The 12424-nt window shown below is 35.2% G+C and overlaps 1 long non-coding RNA gene across 2 annotated transcripts in view; it reads right to left on the bottom strand.

Moving 5' to 3' along the window:
* Positions 1-7155, bottom strand: part of LOC106006354 — an 88371-nt gene extending 81216 nt beyond the window's left edge. Inside the window, exons 1-3 of one of the 2 annotated variants that reach the window (XR_001180345.2) lie at positions 6320-7155; positions 3838-3917; positions 2083-2168 (exon numbers count right to left, since the gene is read on the bottom strand). This is a non-coding gene — a long non-coding RNA (uncharacterized LOC106006354). The remainder of the gene's footprint in view (positions 1-2082; positions 2169-3837; positions 3918-6319) is intronic. The other variant, XR_006602414.1, reaches the window with a different exon arrangement.
* Between the last annotated feature and the right edge of the window lie 5269 nt (positions 7156-12424).

Here is a 12424-nt window from a genome sequence, read left to right as displayed (position 1 = left end):
CTAGGCACTCCCTGCATTTCCAACACAGTAATTCTCCTCTCACATGTCATTTGAATAACGGATGATTCTACTCAAGAAAAACTTAAAGCCACTGTTTTACTGCATTTTTAAATTTATCTTATTAAATGAGTAAAAATAGCAAATGAAAGTATTGGTTTTAATGATAAGGATTACAGGTCTCGCTCTCTTTCTTTCTTTCTTCTTTTTTTTTTAATTTATTTGAGAGAGAGACAGTGAGAGAGAGCATGAGAGGGGAGAAAGTCAGAGGGAGAAGCAGACTCTCCAAGGAGCAGAGAGCCCAATGTGGGCCTCGATCCCAGGACCCTGGGATGGTGACCTGAGCTGAAGGCAGTCACTTAACCAACTGAGCCACCCAGGCGCCCCAGATTACAGGTCTCTTTTAACCTAAATACATTTGAGGTGAAAGTTGAAATTCATTAGGAGAGTCAAAAGTGGAGAATATTTTGACCCAAATAGATGCTCATTAGACTTAAGCCTGTCAACTGTTTGTTCACTAGAGAAGGGAAAGAACAAAGTAAAAATGTATGAAATGCTTGAAATACAACAGCAAAGATCACATTTAAAATGTGATATGCAATTAGAGATTTTACATTTTAAGATTCTGGGAAGGGCTCCCCTTCTTTAAAACCTGCAAGCCATATTATTTAGAAAGTTAAGTCAAACACATTTTCAGCATAATAATATATACAAGAGATATCTATATCTGAAAGATATACAAGAGGGTGCTTCCATTGAAAGAGAGGTTTACAGGAAAGCAGTAAAAAGACAGCAGTTCGAAAAACAAACAATGGCAGCATGCCTAAGCCTCGGGGAAGAGAGAATGTGCTCTGGGCTTCAAGTAATCATGCAGTCTTTGCAACAAGTCTGTCTTATTTGGGAAAGATATAAATCAGGTCCTTATGGCTCAATGGTACTATTACTTTATACTCCAAGAACCATCTTTCTGATAATAATCAGCCTTTATATGTAAGGTCTGCCTGCAGCAATCAGTAACGCTGATCAGTAGCTGATAAACGAAATGGTCATATTTCTCATTATAAATAGATAACTTCTCTTTCTTTTTCTCTCTCAAGAGCAAAGAAGATAAATACATGGATAGATATACACAAATATATAAGATATAGATAGCTATAGACATGTATATAATTATATAGATAAGGATATAAATATGTAGATAAATACAGATATATCCATAAATAACATATATATCAGTCTCTAGGTCTTTCCCAAGTAGAATATCATATGAGATTTAGTTCCTGTTGCTGTAAGGCATCCACTGAAGGTTGTGAATTTACCTTTTCACCTATGCATTTAAATAGAACTCACTGAAGAAAACAGTCACTCAAAATATTTCCTGTGTTCTGTGGTTCAAGGAACCTACTTGAGAAACTACAATTAAGATGATTGATTAGCATAAGTTTCCTTGCCACCACATACTTCAAATCTCCTGGTCTGCACACTTGTGAACCATTTCTCTATGTTGATTTATGTTATCTCTACCATTAAATATTATATCCTCAATGTCACATACTTTCTTTTCCCCAAGTTCTGCAAATTTTTCCTCCTTTCTAAAGTCCTAAAAATCCAACGGACAAATATTATTAGTTAAGCAAAATTACCAAACCTAATTGTGTATGCCCAATGTGCCTGGCCTGATGCTAGATGCTAGTGGAGAAAGGTAATTATCTTTACTCTCTTAAGAATTCATAGCTACAGAACTTCCTTGATATGTCATGGAGTTACATCCTGATAAATCTATCATAAATTTAAACTAATGTAAGTAATAAATGCATTTACTACACCTAACCTACTGAACAACCACAGCTTAGCCCAGCCTACCAGAAATGTGCTCAGAACACTTGCATTAGCCAACGGTTGGGGAAAAAAAAATTATAATATCAATTATAATAATATATATATAATATGTAAATATAGTAATATATAATATATAAAATAATGTTATTATTTTATAATAAAGTGTTAAATATCTCAAATGATTTATTGAATACTCTAACAAAAATGAAAACAAAATGATTCTCCAGGTACAGACTGGTTGCTTACCCTCATGATCAGGTGGTTGACTGGCTGCTGTGGCTCCCTGCCACTGCCCAGCAACACGGGAGAGCATCCTAACAAGTACCACTAGTCTGGCAAAAGATCAAAATTCGGAATTCAAAGTACGATTTCTACTGGATGCATATCACTTTCACACCACCATAAAGTCAAAAAATCTTAAGTCAAAGCATCATAAACCAGGGACCATCTGTAGTGGGTTCGGTAACTAGTCTTGGCATTGTTGCCTTATTTTTATTTTATCCACAATTTCTTAATATCATTAAAGACTTGTTTCTTTTTATAGTAGAAAACAAAACAAAAAATATAAAATATATTCTTATGGCATATTATTATTAAAAACCATTACAAAATGATGTTGAACATTAACTCAAGTGAAATTTAACTCTTTTAAGTTGCTTTGAATTTTGACTAATTTAATAGGTCATATCAAGCATGCATTTAATCATCCAAATTTTTTCTGCCAATACCCAATTGTCGAACTGTGGTGAATCTATCATCCATGTCTTTATATTGTTTGTCCAGAATCCTAAGCATGCCTAAGCATTAGAATGCTTTGTTCTCTAAATAACTCTCTAGAAATGTAACAAGCATACTTAAAATTACACAGATAAGGACCTTTTGTTCTCAGAACTTTGCGTATGGAAAAATAATGGCTTATAAACCTGGGTTCTAAAGTGCAAAACCACTTGAAGATTATTGTAATTCACCAGAACAGACTAATCTTTGATTTCTTATTTTAGCATGTTATATAATTTAGCTGAAGACCACAAAAGAGCTTTATTTAATTTTAAAAACAAGGGTTTTCTTTTTGTTTTGTTGATTTATTTTATGTGAATGCATTATGGTTATTTTGGTCCAATGCCTCAAGGGGAAAATAGTATTTGAAGTTATATCGCATCCTAAATGCACGTTGTAGCATGCCCAGAAACAGTGACTGGTATGTACAGACAGTGATGTAGGCAGATCTTCACATGGTATAGAGGGGCAGCTGGATGGCTCAGTCGGTTAAGCATTTGCCTTTGGCTCAGGTCATGATCCCAGTGTCCTGGCCCCACATCAGGCTCCAAAAAAAAAAAAGATGGTACTGAGAGAAAAGAAAATTAAAAACACATAAAAATACATATAAGAAAGTATATAAATAAAAAGAATTATTTTTTATTTTTAAAGATTTAATTCATTTATCAGAGAAGAGAGAGGGAGTGCAAACATGGCGGGGGGGGGAGTGTGGGAGCGGGAGACACAGCAGGCAGAGGCTTCACTAAGCAGGGAGCTTGATGTGGGACTCCATCCCAGGACTCTGGGATCATGACCTGAGCCAAAGGCAGACATTTACTGACTGAACCACCCAGGTATCCCTACAAAGATACATTAAAAAAAAAAATAAATAGGGGATATTATAGCTCTATCTATTTATCTATCTATCATCCATCTATTTACCTACCTCCCTACCCCCCTAACATGTTAAAACAGTTGCCATCTTTGGTAGGTAGAAAAATGGGAGTAGGGAATTGGGACAAAAGAGAATCAAAATTAAAATAAAACAAAAGAGAAATTGCTCAGATCAACGTGAGCCAAAAAAAGGAGGCATATGGTTAATACAACTCTGTTTCTGGGGTCCAGAAAAACAAATACAATAAGTCCGTAATTTTTAAGAGACATAAATTTTACCACAGTTAATTTTGGTGTGTTATCTACAGCATAATCGATGCAAACAGTGACAACTAGAACATTGAAACATACCTCAGCTTCTTCCATTTTCCTCAGAAATGCAGTTATATTCAATAATTCTAAGGTGTTGAGAGACACTGAACACTTGGTAACTGTAAGAAGTGAGAGTGTTTAGAAACTTGTAAAAAATGTGACATAATCTAATAAAAATAGCACGTTTAACATGTCATTTTATTTCAATTTTCTAGTAATTTATTAGAGGTTTACATTTTTCTTTCTTTCCTTTTTTTTTTTTTTTTTTTTTTTTTGAGTATCTGTCTACAGTGATTTGGGATTAAAAGGAAAATAGTAACACTGGTTTTTTACCATACATAATTTGAGAAGCACTGATCTGTAGTTATTCTCTTGTCTTAAGTAATTTTTATTAGTTTCTTCTACATCCTTACAACTTTCTCTTAGAATGTATAGAACTTATACTATTCTCCATGTTATTTCATGGAGCACTGATGTCTACAAAAGTGAATTTCAGGACTTTTAAGAATTGCAATGAGTGAAGGACATTTCATCATATGAAAACATTACCACTTAGTAATTCTTTCTTATTGAATATTTAAATTGTTTATTTCATTCTCTGTTATAAATACTGTAAAAATGAGCATAGCTATGTATAATCTTTTTTCACAAACTCAATGATTTCTTTTTATTTTTTTTAAAGACTTTATTTATTTATTTGAGAGAGAGAGAGAGAGGCAGCATGAGCCAGGGGGAAGGGAGAGGGAGAAGCCGACTTCTTGCTGAGCAGAGAGCCTGATGCGGGGCTCCATGACAGGACCCTGGGCTCATGACGTGAGCAGAAGGGAGACATTTAATCAGAGCCACCGGGTGCCCCAATTTTTTCTTAAAGGCAAAAAAAAATTTTTTAAGATTTTATTATTTACTTGACAGACAGAGATCACAAGTAGGCAGAGCAGCAGGCAGAGAGAGACAGAAGGAAGCAGGCTCTCTGCAGAGCAGAGACCCTGATACGGGGCTCAATCCCAGGACCTTGGGATCATGACCCGAGTGGAAAGCAGAGGCTTTAACCCACTGAGCCACCCAGGTGCCCCAAAGGCAAAATTTTAAAAGTGAAATTAGGTCTTTGGAAATCCAGATATTTCTCCCTGAAACAACTTTACTAGTTTGTTATGTCTCAAGCAGTGCTCATTTGTGGTGTTAATTTTCCCTTTTACTTGTCTGCTTTTTCCTGATTATGCATATTTTACCAAATAAATAATTAGGTAAAACATTTATAGTCTGATAAATGCCTCACTGTTTTATAGACTGATTGTTTGAATGCAATTTTAAGTATCTTCAAATGTTCATTAGTCTTTGTAATTTCCTCTTTTGTTAACTACCTGGACTGCACATGTCAGTAAATGTACCGGTTAAAGCCTCTGCTTTCCACTCGGGTCATAATCCCAAGGTCCTGGGATTGAGCCCCATATCAGGGTCTCTGCTCTGCAGAGAGCCTGCTTCCTTCTGTCTCTCTCTGCCTGCTGCTCTGCCTACTTGTGATCTCTGTCTGTCAAGTAAATAATAAAATCTTAAAAAAATTTTTTTTGCCTGCTCAGAGTCTCTGCAAATAGCCAACAAGTTGTATTATTATTTCCAGATACTAAACTTGTCCTGGAGCCAGTCAAATAATTAATAGTTCACCAGAATATTTACTGAGAACCTAGACATATATTAGAAAATAGAGTCAACCATAATTGCCCTTAAACCAAAAGGTGATGAGATTTTACTTGAAGTGGTCATTTTGAGGGACTATAAAAATGACCACACAGGCTGTGACTGTGTAAAGCAATTTTAATAATCCATGGGAAAATTATCGTTGTTCTGTGGGCTTTAAAATTTGTTTTCAAAACATTAAAAGTTTTCTTACTGTTGGTTAAAATGTGTGGATATATGAAAAATTAGTGAAACTAACACTGATGTAGTATGCTATAATTTGAAACATTAGAGACATTACAAATTAAAATGTTTTATTTCTTTACTTTAAAAAAGCTTTGGGCGCCTGGGTGGCTCAGTGGGTTAAGCCACTGCCTTCGGCTCAGGTCATGATCTCAGAGTCCTGGGATCGAGTCCCGCATCGGGCTCTCTGCTCAGCAGGGAGCCTGCTTCCTCCTCTCTCTCTCTGCCTGCCTCTCTGCCTACTTGTGATCTCTCTCTGTCAAATAAATAATAAATAAAATCTTTAAAAAATAAATAAATAAATAAATAAATAAATAAATAAAAAAGCTTATCTTGGGTCACCTGGGTGGCTCAGTTGGTAAGTGTCTGCCTTTCTGCTCAGTTCATATCTCAGGGTCCTGGGATTAAGTCCTGGTCAGGTTCCCTGCCCAGCGGGGGGAGTCTGCTTCTGCTTCTCCCTCTTCCCCTCCCCCTACTCATGTACACATGCACACGCGTTCTCTCTCTCTCTCTCTCTAATAAATAAATAAATAAATAAATAAATCTTTAAAAAATCTCATGAGTTGTTTGAACAACTTTCTTTCCTTCTCTTCATGTTACTTACCATATGAAGTGAACATCTTTTTTATGCTCTGGAGAATTGTCTTACTCCTTTCAAAGTTTGGTCAGTTTCCAACATTTTACTCTTTATACTTCAGTGCTATGATATATCTTTGAGAGTTCCTAAATGCAGTTTTTGATGGCATCACTTCCCCTGAGACATCTTCATCCTTTCCATCACAACCGCTTTACTCATTTATGTTAACAAGTTCACCTCGGAGTGGTCCCAGTGTCAACCTTCCCACACTCAGCTTTTTCTTATAACTCCATTTACATTTGATTCAAATTTTACTTCCAATGTTATCCTCCTTTTCTTCTTTTCTTTTTTCTCTTCTCTTTTGTTTTCTTTCTTTCTTTCTTTCTTTCTTTCTTTCTTTCTTTCCTTCTTCTTTTCCTTTCTTCCCCAGCATTTGATCTTGTTGACCAATCCCCCTTTCAATTATCCATTTTGTAAAATATCATCTGGATTTACTACAGTGAGACAAGAAGTCAGTATAATTACATACCTTGCTGTTTGCATGTGGACTTGTTAACTGATGCTCAGGAATCAATCGCCAACAAACTTTGAAGCAAGTAGCACAGTTGGTAGTGATCATGATGCACGTCAATTATTTACTTAGTGATCTGTGGACTGAAGAGCTAATAATGAAGTTTGTAGTAGTCTAACTACTCACAATACTGTAACTGAAACTTACACTGTATTGTTGGGGGACTGTGGTTACTTAACTAAATCATCGTTACTGAATTTTATGCATTCAGAGCCAGGTAAGGACTGCCTGTATTAATCTATTAAGACATATTACCTTGGCCAATGCTGAGTTCTAGAGAGACTGTGTGTGAATTAGGAAAAGGTGCCAACAACCCCCCCACAGAAGCAATCCTGTTGGGCAACATATGAGCAAAGAGAGCGTCATGCAGAGCTCCACCCACATACTATAAGTTACAGCACCAGTTGTGACTCTATTCATAACTACTTCCTAAGAGCCACTGTATCCATCCCATTAGTATTCCTTCATTTCTGCACAGTGGCCAGGGAATAGTGGCCCCATCTTCAGGTCGATCCTTGCTAGGGTACTCCAACCTCAAATGTGCATGTCACCTGTATGTCAGCTCAATAGATTAATAGCTGCCTGTGACTTTTTGCTTGACTTGAAACCTTAAAATAGCTACTGGTCAAGGATTAAAATCTTGGAATCACTGCTTTTTAATATGACTGAAAGTCTTGATAGGGAGAACTTTTATTTAAAGAAAAGAACCTTGAAGGAGCCTTGAAGTAAACTAGAACCAGAGTAGAGCTTATACACTGAGTTTCACTCATCTCAAATCCCCCTATCTAGCTGTTTCTCCTGAATTGAGTAATGGTCTTTTCCCATTTATCCAGAATGAACCTGCTACACAGGAAAGAGTGAATGAAACTAGTTGCTTTATTGTTCTAAAAATTGTTTAGATAACACAGCATCCTTTTCCTGAGAATTCACAAAAGTAATTTCTCTCTGATCTTAGTATCAGAGAGGATGATAGTTCTCCTAAAAAACTCTTTGTTTGTTCTTGCTAACTTATTTATTCATCATGTTTATTACTTCACCTTAATTACTGGACTAATTTTATGTGAATTAATTAATTTAGGGTCAAATATGGGGTCAAATATTCCTCATCCAACAAATACATAGAACGCTTCAGTGAGCTTTTCATGCATTAATGCCACATTAATTTGACTCCAGCTATCCTTGTGTTATTTTCCTTTAACCTACTTTTCTTAATCCTTAATTTTATTCATACTTGTATCCCATAACATGCACACACACCTACACATATATCTCAAAATCTTTCAGACAAGGTGGGGTACTAATAAATGAATGGATAGAAAGACTGATTTTGTAAAGTATCTTAAGTCATAAAAAAAGGTATTTGTGCTTAAAACTTTCATTTTCAAGTTTGTCATAGGTCCATCTGGTCAACAAATTTTGTGAGGAATACAGGATTTAAAAAAATCTTGATAAATTTAGGATATAAAGATATTCATTTATTTGTTTATGTAAGTATCAAAAGTGAGCTTGTGAAGAAAGTAAAAATTACAGTTGTACCAGTCAAACCACCTTAGTAGCCCATTTAGTTAGCCTTTATTTCCTTATACTGAGGTCACAATTAGCTTGCAGTGCACGCAAGACACAATTCAAGGGAGTAATACAGTTTTGTTTGTTTTATTTTGGTAACTAAAGACTATTGCAAACAACTTAAAACCTGTACCTTTATAAATACCATGCAAGATGAATATTACATAACTGCAACATCAGAAACAGAACTGTGGGCGTTGTCAGGAGTGACTCAGGACACAAAGCTAGAATTAATAGGAGTTGATCGATTAGGACAACATGAGACTTGGATACCAAGTCAATAATGAAGAATTAAAAACATGTTTTCTTTCACCATTTACAATGAGATAAAGTACTTAAGAATGCACAAAAAGAAAGAAGCACATTACGTGAGCAGAAGGTCGTACCTTTATGTAACTAGTTTATATTACTCTTTCCCATTATGGTATTTATTGCACAAAAGATATGTTCTAGAAAGTTTGCTTTTTCAAATAGCAGGAAGTATTTTACTTCTAATATAAAGCCTTTAGAGACTGTTGTCCTTTCTTTAGCTATATTTTACATTGAAGAAGTGACTGAAAAATTAATTCCATATGAAATTTTTAACTCAGACTTTATTTAAACTTCTTACTTACATGATGTAAGTACAAAATAGCCAAACAGATTTTGAGGAAAAAAAAGAAGAACTTGAAAATAAATTTCTACCAGCTCCTGTTGATTACCTTTGTGAACTATTACTGTAAACTCTAACAGATAGTCATTTGCCTAGAACATTCTTTGCAGAACTTTACCACATGTCCTTCTGAATAATTTTTAACCTTACTTTAGGGACAGCTTTATGTAATGTAAAAAGAGCATCTGCAACATTATTTTCAGGAAGGAATAAAGACTGATTTTTTAGCATTTAGTTTTAAAGTAGGCTATATCTTTTTTATTTTTTAAGATTTTATTTATCTGAGAGAGAGTAAGAGCTAGAGAGAGAGAGAGAGAGCGCACAGAGGGAGAGGGAGAGAGAGAGAAGCAGACTCCCCAATGAGCAGAGAGTCCTATGTAGGACTCCATCCCACGACCCTGGGATCATGATCTGAGCTGAAGGCAGACATTTAACCAACTGAGCCACTCAAGCATCCCTGAGATAGACTATATCTTATTTTGATAATAAAATCTGGGCATACTAATCTTAGAGAATTTATGAAATGCAAAGAAATTGGACAAAGGGGGGATCCTGAAATTCCCATTACCCAAATAAAATTACTAATTATATTTTGCTATATTTTCTTTCAGAAAGACCTACAATAATATTTTTCTGATTTTAAGAGTTGTATGGTTTTATTGTATAAATAAAAAATACTAAAGATATCAATGAAAATACAAATCAGCATTCAGAATAAGTATACAGATTTCTGGTGTTCTGTCTTTGTTTTGCTTTTTTTAAAAGAATTTATTTATTTATTTAAGAGAGAGAGAGAACATGAGCAAGAGGGGTGAAAGGAGTGAGGGAGAGAATTTTGAGCAAACTCCACATTGTGCAGAGCCTGATTCAGGACTCGATCTCATGACCCTGAGATCATGACCTGGCCAAAACCAAGAGTCAGACCATTAACCAGCTGAGCCACCCAGGTGCCCCATGTCTTTTTAGTGTGTTTGATTTATAATTTTGGTTCTTCTATTTATAAAATGTTAATCACATAGTTTATGAAATTTCATATTCTGATATTAGATAGCATGTTTATAGCAAATATTAGTTTTCATTGTTAAGTACTAACCCATTGTATGGATAAATCTTAAATAGCACATCTATTCCCTTTTATTTGATATGCCATTTGTTTCCCTTTTTTCTTAGAATTTAGTAAAATGTTATAATCAATATCCCTTTGAATAAAGCATTCCCATAGCTTATTGTGTGGGAGAAATCAGTGGTGGGTGGGAGAGGGAGTTGTATCTCCTTAGAATAAACTGTCAAGGAATTGTTAGGACAGAGGCTATGAATAGTTTTCATATCTCAATATGGATTTATAATTAGTTAAATTCTAAATGTAATATGTCTATGAATAAATTCTATGATAAACTAACATTTGAAAGAAATAATTTTCCAGTAAATGGTGAACTAGGTGACTCTGAGCACCTCTTATCAAAGGCACCTGAAAAGTTGGACCTAAAAGCATCTTAATACACTGAGGTCTTCATCTAATAATAAGGGAGAGAATGAGCCACTTTTTAGGGGCATTTTTCAATCATTTTCAATCATACCAGACAGCTGAGGGGCAACAGATAACAGGGGTCAGAATCCTGGACCACCAAGAGCAAGAACCACGTCTGAGAACTAGAACACCACTACCACCTTTCTACTGAAAAATTGTGCCAATCCTCAGGACACATGAAGGAAATATGTATCATTCAGGAAAGTCACTGACTTGGAAAGATGCAAGTTAATATTAAGTGATTGCTGAAGATAGCAACACTAAGGCAACCTCCCTTGCTCTGCATTTGGTGGGCTAGCACATGCTTCTGTCTGGCAAAAGAAAACAAACTCATTTTTGAAAGAATATGGGAATATCTTAGGACTCAAATTATTTCTGAAGATAATTGTTCAAAGAAACAAAGATAATAAAGCGAATAGCAGAATGAAAATGCACAAACCAGAATTAGTAGAACAACACTTAACAGAAGTTGATTGGGACAAAGTCTGGTTATGGGAATTGTTGGATATAAACTGTAATATAATTATGCCCCCTGTGTTCAGGGAAATAAAAATGAATTTAAAATTTAGAGAAAGGAACTGGAAGCTATAAATAGTGATACTGCATATATGAGTAAGAATCAACTAGAAATCATGGAACTGAAAAATATAATGACTAAAACCAAGAAGACGATGAATGATTTTAATAGCAAGTTAGACACAGCAGAGCTAGAAGGAAGCAGAGAGAGCCAAAATATAAAGAAGGAGTAAGAGAGGAAACACTGAGAAAGTCTAATATCTTTTATCTGAAATTTTAGAAAAAAAGAGCAAAAATGGGCCACCAAGAAATTTTTGATGAGGAAATGGCTGAGAATTTCCGATAACTGATGAAGAAAATAAAATATAAAATATTTAAAGCAGTCAGAGATTAACCTCAAAGGCCAGATCGAATGGTTCCTAATAACATCAGTGGTCCCAGGATGGTAGAGCATCTTCAGGATGCTAAAGGGTACAATTGCCAAGCTTAATTTCTCCACTGCGGATAACACTTTTAAGAATGAAGGCAGCATAGGGGCACCTGGGCGGCTCAGTGGATTAAGCCTCTGACTTCAGCTCTGGTCATGATCTCAGGGTCCTGGGACTCAGTCCCGCAGGCACGGGGGCTCTCTGCTCAGCAGGGAGCCGCTTCCCCGCCTCTCTCTGCCTGCTTCTCTGCCTACCTGTGATCTTTCTCTGTCAAATAAATAAATAAAATCTTAAAAAAAAAAAAAGAATGAAAGTAGCATAAAAACATCTGCATACAAAGAGTAAACAATTCTACTTCTGCACAAACCTAAAAAGGAAACTATAAGAACTGTTCTTCAGGTAGGAAAAAAAAATTATTCTGAGGGAATCTAGGAGATGAATCAAGGAAAAAAAAAAGCAAATAATTTGAATCTGGGAATAATTCTAAATGAATCATGATAATATAGAGTGATTATAAAAATATTCTGGGATTTAGAGCATATAATATTAACATATATAAAGTATAGTTAAGAAGCCAATAAATGGACTTACAATGTGCTTGAGTACACACATAGTGCAAGAGGAGGAGGATGTGTGCAGGAAAGTATAGTCTCAGTGTTTAACAGGCAGATTAAGAGCAGTATTTAAAATAAATGAAGTACATATATTTAACGGAAACCATTTAGCTAGAGGTCCACCAGTTAAATGATTTGGTCTGAGAGCAAAACAATATAAATTTGATGATAAATGCAATGCCGGGTTCCGCAGACAATGTTCATTTTAACTACATAAGAATGACCTTAAATCAGCACTTGCTTCAATATTAGTTTAT

This window comes from Mustela putorius, unplaced genomic scaffold, assembly GCF_011764305.1.
Source record: "Mustela putorius furo isolate JIRA1106 unplaced genomic scaffold, ASM1176430v1.1 tig00003867_pilon_pilon_pilon, whole genome shotgun sequence".
Taxonomy (NCBI): domain Eukaryota; kingdom Metazoa; phylum Chordata; class Mammalia; order Carnivora; family Mustelidae; genus Mustela; species Mustela putorius.
Note: the sequence above shows the minus strand (reverse complement) of the source record. Positions and strands in the feature narration are given on the sequence as shown.